General features: G+C 42.2%; 1 pseudogene; it reads right to left on the reverse strand.

Moving 5' to 3' along the window:
* Positions 1-788: 788 nt before the first annotated feature.
* On the reverse strand, positions 789-7,380 carry LOC107516411 (annotated as a pseudogene).
* Positions 7,381-8,877: the final 1,497 nt, after the last annotated feature.

Consider the following 8,877-nt stretch of genomic DNA (forward strand, 5'->3'; position numbering starts at 1 on the left):
GTATTGTACTAACAAATCAACTAGAAATTATACAGGAAACTAGACTTCTTAGATCTGAATCCAGTAAGAAGAATTCAGCTCTTATTTTTGCTTCACTATTATCTGATTTTGAGGGACTTGTATGTGTGGAGAATATATGCCTTTGTAGAGAAAGTTGCTTAGTTGTTGAGGAAATTGTTAAAGAAATGAAGATTACGCTGATTATGCAGTTAGTGTCTCTTTTTATTACTAGCCACTGCCAAGTTTTCTAATTTATGCAGATTACTTAACCATTTCGTGCCTCAATTTCCTCATCTGTCAAATAGGGTTAATAATAGTAACTTATGAGGAATGAATCAATTGATCCCATTTATAGTTCTTAAAATAATACCTGACATACAATAAACTCAAAGTAAACATTGGCCAGCATTCTCCTGCAGAAGTATTGCTACATGTTTACATGTAATAGGACAGTCTTCACTACCCATTGGTGAGAATCTATTAAAATGGCCATATTCCTGTCTAAAGGAGTTTACACTGAGGTATAGAAAGATCAATGAAGAAAGTAAATTAGTTGGGCCTATTTAACAACGGTGCTCAAGGACTATCATTTAAAAAGTGTTCATATGTTGAAAGTATTTTTATTAGAATGATGATGAAAAATAATTTTGATTTCATTAAAAGAAGAAAAGGAGACTTTAACGTCACCTGTAGAATCATATATAAGATATAATTTCTTTTTTTTTTTGATGTAATAAACGTTTGTTTTTCAAAATGTACAGTTGGTAGGACCTGTTGTTCATGCATCTTCAACCAGCAGCTGGGGCATCTCTACCCTTGGTATTTCTGCTATAAATTACTTGAGCTCTGTGCTTTGAAACTAGTTTAATAAGCCCTTTACTAAGGAGCTCCTGAGGGGCTGCCCTGGCCAAGGAACCTCAGTCTCTCAGAGACAACAGCTGGGGTTATGAGCTTTAGTTGGGAACTATAACAGAGTTTGTCATATGTCTGTCAAACAAGACTAGGTTACTAAGCGTGTGCCAGACTTTGCCTTTGGACCACTTGTTCTTTTTGGCCTTGCCCCCAGATTTGTTCACCAGGTCTTTTGTCTTTCTTGGCTGACTTTCCGTCATCTTTCTTCTTCTTGTCATCTTTGGGTGCCAAATGAAGTTCTGAGAGCAGTTGCTACGAGAGCACGCTAAGATGTTGGACAAAAAGGCGAGATATAATTTCTTAATCATAATTTCTAAAAGTTGGAAAACATTAAAAAGTTCTCACCCACCAAAAGCTTGCCCACTCCTCAGACTGTGATACTTTGTAATGATCCCTTTATACATTACTGTGTGTAAAAGATGATAAAATATGATGTTATTTGTAAAAGCTAAAAAGCTGCATTTTTCAGCCAGAAATCTCTGCTTTTGTCTTGATTCACTGCTAACTTGGGCAAAACTGTTAAGGAAGCTTGTTTAGTGGATTTTAATTCTGTAGTAAACTCAATGCACATTCAAAGGAGATATTTGGATTTTCCTGCTCTCTAATAAGAGTTTATGCTTGAATGACAGGGGGCTTGAAGTATAAATTTGGTATGAGAGAGTGGTGAGGTTTCCTCTACATTTCCTTACAACGCTTTACAGACCAATTTACACTACGATATCTCACCAGACACAAAAAGACAAAGCTTCCCCCCTGCCCCCGCCCCATGTGGAAACATTACTCTGTTCATAGGACTGTGGTTTATTAACTCTTAACTTAGTTTTGATGGACTTTCCAGGGTCATCCACACTCTCTTGATAAGATAACGTCTTGGAGATAAGGAGTCTGAGGGGAAGAAAGGTAGATTTTCCTGCAGGTAGCTCACCAGGTACTACATGAATAAAGCAGGTAATGGTGACTGCAGTAGCAGTAGATCCTAAGCGGCTTCAGACCAATGTAAAACAATACAAATACTAAATGGCTGTGTACACTGAGTAGCAAATTTTAAAATTGAAACGTTAACCTAATATTAGAGAAAATTTTCTTTTTTTTTTTAATGGGCTATGAATATATATATTTGGATATTTTATATTAGGCAGATGATGAATACTAGGGTAATTTTCCTTAGAATAGGATGTTGTCGGTTTGGAGTCAGGTTACTTAATTTGCATTTTGATCCTTCAGCATGTGGTTTTCTTGGAAAGGCTTAAGATGGAATTTAAAACAACATGTATATGTTGTTTTCCTTAGGGTTGGATTTAATTTCACACATGGGTTAATTATTATGCATTGACCATTCGGTAAGTGGGGTTTAAATCCTAAGTGTTTACAGGATTTCTAAATTATACTTCTAATAAAGTTACAGCCTTTTCTGTAATTGATCTGTAATGGGTAAGCAACCACTGGAGCCTTTTCAGCAATGTGAATTATGTGTTTGGATGCCAGCTAAGCAGAGCTGATGTATGACCCAAACCTTAATTTTCCTCCCAGTGATTATTTCCCTCTGTATTTATCTATATATTGAGTGTGAAGGTGACAGTGCAACTAGACCTACTTGGTTTGGAAGTGTTGAAGCAAAACAAATGGAAACAATGTGAATTGAAGCTTCTTATAGAAACTGTTAAATAAGATCAGTTGAGTCAACTGTGTATCTTTACATTTTAATTACAATCTGCAAGTACATCATTGAATCGAATGCTAAAACCAAACCATCACATACCTGCTACTCTGAAGACAACCAGCTCGTGAGTTTCTTAAAATACATTGCTAATGGGTTTAACTTAGGCCAAAGAATTTTTATATATTTTATCTCTCATTGGGAGAACATCAACCTGTGATTCTAATGACTGAAGACTATTTCCTTCATTTCCTCTTTTATTCCATTTATTTCCCATGAAATGTAATGCCACTCTCACTGCTCTAGCCCTTTGACAGTTCCTTCCTCCTTCCCTCCCTCCCTCCCTCCCTCTCTCTCTCCTTCCTTCCTTCTTTCCATTCCTTCCTTCCTTCCTTCTTTCCATTCCTTCCTTCCTTCCTTCCTTCCTTCCTTCCTTCCTTCCTTCCTTCCTTCCCTCCCTCCCTCCCTCCCTCTCTTCTTCCTTCCTTCTTTCCATTCTTTCCTTCTTTCCTTCTTCCCTCCCTCCTTTCCTCCCTCCCTCCCTCCTTCCTTCCTTCCTTCCTTCCTTCCTTCCTTCCTTCCTTCCTTCCTTCCTTCCTTTCATCCTTCCTTCTTTCCATCCAACAAGATTACATTTTAATTGTTGTCCATAGATGTTTATCTCAAGAATTTACAATGAAATTTAACCTTTAATACATGGTCCCTGTCTCATCTAAACAGTTACTCAGGATATAGGCCTAAATCAAATAATATGCATTTTTCCCTAAAGCAAAAGACCTACTCTTACTGATGCCCACCAAAACCAAATTTTAAGTCTCCCCTTTTTTAAATTAGAAATTTAAATTGTGGACCTAGAGATGTGAGCTTCTGTATTTTAAGGCTGCATAAGAAGAGGGTAGAGAGGAATATGGTAAACCAGATGTCCCAAAGTTCAGGGTGGGCCAATGTGGCCCAAAGTGAATCTTCAGCTGTTGTCATTGAACTAAATGCTAGCCTGGTGGGTGCTAGTGGCTGAATTCAGAAATCTAGGTTGTCAGTGATATGCTATAAAGTGTATCTACTCCAAGATCTGCCTGAATCAAGATGTCTCCCTGCTTTGGGAAAGTCTGCATTTTGATTTTTTAAAAAAGTGCTTTGAGATGAAACTTAGAGGACACCAAATAAAGAAACCTCTCAAAGATTTCCCTTTCCCTTCATTCCCTCTTTTGTTCCTTTTATTTCCCACCAACTATAGTGCCAAACATCACTGAGATACTACCCTCGCTGCTCTGGCCCTCTGCCTTTGTTTGTCCAGGTGGCCCAGAAAATCCAATCTGGCTCAGGTCACTTGGCAATACAGTGAGGACAGAGGCTTCCTGTTACCTGTAACTGAGTGCCTGCCAGCACAGTCAGGTGACCACTCTGACCTTGTTTATTACTTTCCTTCTGGGTAGAAATTATATGTCCGTGATGACATCCAGTCTTAACTCTATGAGCCCTTTTGGGACTCTGCAGGACAAGTTTCTGCTTTTTACCCATTTTCTTCCTTCCCTTCCCTTCCCTTCCCTTCCCTTCCCTTCCCTTCCCTTCCCTTCCCTTCCCTTCCCTTCCCTTCCCTTCCCTTCCCTTCCCTTCCCTTCCCTTCCCTTCCCTTCCTTCTTTCCTTTCCTTCCTTTCTAATACAAACAGAAAGCAAATCATTATGATCGCTAAACAGAGGCATAGAGTCAAAGGATTTGCTCATTTTAAATTTGCTTCTTTGCTACCAATTAATAGCCTAGTAAAGGACACAGATCTAGGAATATCTTGCTTTAGAACAATAGGCTTAGTCTGTTTTTTTCATCTGCTTCTCATAATTTGGGAAAAATATTGCATAGAAGTGTCAAGGGCTCTCCCAAGGATCTCCCATCATAATACCCACTTGGACCCACACTCTCCCTGAAGCTATTCCCAGAGCAGTGCACAAAGCTTTGCCAGCGATTTGGCTAGCTGTCTAATCTTACTGTTTATCCTTGTCCTGAGTCTCATCAGCATGCTCATGGGCACTGCCACTGAAGCAAGGCAGGGGGCTAAGGATTCTCCTTATTACAGCAGTGCAGCTTTCCACGGGTCTTTTCCAGAACTTCCTCAGTTATCTTGTGGAAAGCAGCTCCCCCGGTGCTGGACTCACAGGCAGCCAGATGCTCCCTCAGTTCTTCATCCCTTCTAGACGTTTCCTGCTATAACTAGCATGATGCCCTCTCCGGGGTTTCACTCTTAGACATCAGACATCTCCAAGCAGAAAGCAGTAATTGTTATGGCATTGTTTGTAGCTACAATGTGTAGGCTCTGTGTAACCAAGGTCTCAGGGGCGGGCGGCGGGGGGACCTCCAGCTTCCTTCCTGTTGCTCCTGGTGGGAAGCAGGGCGGGTAGGCTGCTGTTAAGGAGAGCTGGACACGGCCCACTGTGTCCGGCACTACATGGAGGGTATCTGATATGAATGAGGCACAACACTTACCATTCTCACTGAATGCAAAATCTAGCACGGATGGTGGAAAGGCAAGGAGTGGGGCAGCTCGGATCTCTAGAATGACACTGATAGCTACAATTTAGCAACTATTTCTACGGCTTCCTGCTGCCTTTAGGGTAAAATCCAAACTCATTCCCTTGATGTCTTAGTTTGGGTTTCCTCAGATGAGGCCTCCAGTTTAAGTGATTTATTTGGGAGTTACTCCTAGAAAACACAGATGGCAGGTGGGAAGTAGCTCAGGGAACAGAAAAAAAAGCTAATAAGTGGAGTGTTATCTAGTTTGTTCCACCATGAGAGAGTAGAACTTGATCCTTCTTTGGATTTCTTGGAAACACACCTCAGAGATATCCCACCAGAGGGAGAGCCGGGTTATCTATACCCCATCCTGTCCTTCGCTGGTTGAGAACTGCTTTGGGGAAGGCGGGAGGTGGGCGTCACCTCTGGCCCTTCTGGCCGGCCACACTCTCGAGGGCAGAGCAGGCTGTAGCAGCGAGAGAAACCCTGAGACGGAATGATGAGTGCTGGCAGCCTGGGAGACTAGGCAGGACATCAGCAACATCTGCTAAACATGCTCTTATGGGAACATGGTTCTATAGTGTAGCGGTCAGCACATCTGCTTTACATGCAGAAGGTCCTGGGTTCACGCCCCAGTGGAGCCACAGTCCATGGTCTACGGTCATGCCACACTAAACAAGCCCGATGTCTGATCTCAGAAGCTAAGCAGGGTTAGGCCTGGTTAGTACTTGGATGGGAGACCACTAAGAAGACCAGGTGCTATAGGCATAAATAATAATAAAAAGAAAAAACCATGCTCTTACGTATTCCCATGCAGGCAGGCATCTGGTGACTTTTCCAGCCTTAACTCAGGAACACAGAGCATAGGAAGAGTATTTGTTTTGGGGAGATAATATTTCCAATAGGGTGAGATAGTCATTATTATGTAAAGAAGTCAATAAGTGGTAAGCAGAAGGGCCACATAGCCGAAGCTGTAGGTCATTCCATTGGAACAGTTTAGTTAATAGCAGATCTCTAGTATGATACTAAAAGCTGCCACTTTTGAGTACCCAGTATGCCCATGTGCTGAGCATGGATATTTTCAGTTAATCTTCACAACATCCTTGTGAAGTAGAATGCATTATTCTCTTTTTCAGGTAGGAAATAAGGATGACAGAAATTCAGTAACTGGTCCATATGCTTGTTAGTGGTAGAGACAAGACATAAGCCTCTTTATCTAACTCCAGCCTTTTTTTTTTTTCCACTTGTCATTATATCTCTAAAATGTCAAGAATTTTCATCTAAAGCAATCTCCCCACCTTTTATGTGTCACTAGCTTGTTGAAGAGACTGCAAAATCAGTTGTCTTGTGGATCTGATAGTTTCCTTCTGGTGTCATTGAACTCGTTCCTCCAGCCCCTAAAGGCTTGTTAGGTGCAGGTTGAGTCATTCAGAGACCCTGATTCTAAGCTGGTCCTGCATACGACACACTGCATCCGTGGGGAAGCTGCATGCTCACACTGATCATTGGGTTCGAGAGGTGACAGTGGGTTTCCCTGTCGCAAAACTGCTTTTTTCCCCCTGTGATCAGTAAGTAATCAGTCTATGGGGTGGTATTCTCAATGCCTGTGCTCTTACCCATAATATAATAGAACTATGTCAACCCCAAAGTTTCGAGTTAGATATGGCTGTGCCAAATCTGACCACCACCAAGGTGCTGAGCCTGAACTAACAGAGGAATCTAGACTTCAGCTGTCGCTTAAAGGGAAATGGAGAAGAGGCAGGGTGTGTGCCCCCTTCATATTTCCCTAGACCTGGCCATGGTGCAGGCTTTATGACCTTATCTTTTCAAGTCACAGTCAAACCCTGCAGGCTGCAGAGGCTGAGCACCAAGGTGCTCAGGACAGGAGATGTTAGCACAGAGCCGAGGACACCAGGAGGACTCCCATCTTCTTTCCAAGGTCAGCTAAGTGCTAGGGGTGGCCCCTCCTTTCCTGCACTTGCACAGATTCATTTCGTATGAGTTCTAGCTGCCCACAGGTCCTGCACAGGTAAAGAAACTGTCAGCTTCCACTTCCAAATAAGTCAGATGGTTCTATTATGCAATCAGATCTGGTTTGGGCCTGGAATAGACCCCAAAGCACCAAGTGATTTGATGACATTTCCACATGCTCTATTCTCATTAACACTCTACCTGGCCTGGTGAGCTGTCCTACAATATCCAGATGTGTCCTGGGGGCTGGAACTCTACAGGGGGAGCCCGGGGCTGAATCGCTGCCACTGCCTCCCTGGGGACCCAGAGGCAGACTCCCGTGATGGTGCCTGTCATTTTTGCTGTACCATCACTACATTTCGTTGACAAGCTGGGTCCAGGGAAAAAGTTTATGGGCCTCTCCATTCTGAAAAAGTGAGATACAACCAATAGTAATTGCAGTTTGCCCTAAAGAGCAAACACAGGGTCTTGGAACATGTGAATGCTGGGCTAACCTACCAAGAAGGGATGCTAATATCCTTCCCTTCCCTCTTGCCAGGTCAGCAAAGGACACATGGAAATATCCCTAAGAGGAAAAAGTAGTTGCCCAGACTTTTGGTCACATTTCTGATCTCCCTTTGTTCTTGGAGGGCAAGAAAAAAAGTCTGATTGAAAGAAGCGAGTTTTAAAGAAAGATTTTAAGGCTAAACGAGAAAGTAGAGTGAATAGTGGAAAACTGGCATAGAGACAGTCCTGTGGTCCAGGAGCAGGGAAGTTGGAGTTGGGAAGATTAAGATCCGGGAAGACTGCTTCTGAGTTTGGAGGGGCGTGGCCCAAGGCAACAATGCCAGGGAGTTATATCCAGAGCTGGGGTGTGGCCAGCTTAAAGACACAGTAGGGTTAGGACATGTGGCCATCTAGACACGGGGCTAGGTACTTTAGGCCCCTGGAAGAGAGGAGTAATCCTTATCTGGGGGAGAACTTACAGCTTTCAGTCTTGTCAAATGTTTTATGAAACTTCCATCCTCACAGGGGGCCCAAACCCCTTGAAATTATATTGCTATTCAAAACACTAAATTTTATCTCATTGAATACCATGATTAATGTGATTCTCATCTACTCTTGGTTATTTACAATAATAACAACTAACATGTTATGAGCTCTGACTACGCACTAGACACTCTACAGAACTTCTTACAACAGCACTGTGATAGCAGTTCTATCATTTCACCCCATTTTACCAATGAGGAAACGGGAACTCAGAGAGACTGTCACTTCCCCCGGGAGCCACATAGTATGTGTTCAAGCACTCTGACTAGTTTAGAATCTGTCTCTTATTATGTAGTAAATCATCAGTTTCCGAAGAGTAGTAGCTATACCCTGCCCTCATCATTGTACCATCTCTTACCACTACCCTCTACATACTTAATGCAGAACCTTCCATATATCAGGCCCCTGTAAGTGTTTATTAGAAGAATGGCTATCTCACTGGACTTCTCTTCTCTTTCCCTTTTCCGAGGAAAGAACTCCAATTTTCTAATTAGTACTAGATCTTCAGACTGACATAAAGAAAAACATGTTCTTAAATTCTCATTAAGTTCCTAATGAGTTTTATTATAGGCACAAAGAAGAGAAGCAGTGATCATTTTGGATCTTGCAGATGTTGATCTGTAATTGTCTTTATTGTCACGTACATTGTGAAGACTCAAGTGAAGAATTTTGGGCCTGTCCATTAGAAGAAAATCTTGGATGCCGAAGCTGCTTTTTAAAAGCCAAAAAAGGCATGTTGGGGGAAATGTGTTGTGAGGACTGTGGCATGCCCCTTACCCAGAAAGCTGAGGAACAACTACCCTT

The sequence above is a fragment of the Rousettus aegyptiacus genome, unplaced genomic scaffold, assembly GCF_014176215.1.
Source record: "Rousettus aegyptiacus isolate mRouAeg1 unplaced genomic scaffold, mRouAeg1.p scaffold_m13_p_3, whole genome shotgun sequence".
NCBI classification, from domain to species: domain Eukaryota; kingdom Metazoa; phylum Chordata; class Mammalia; order Chiroptera; family Pteropodidae; genus Rousettus; species Rousettus aegyptiacus.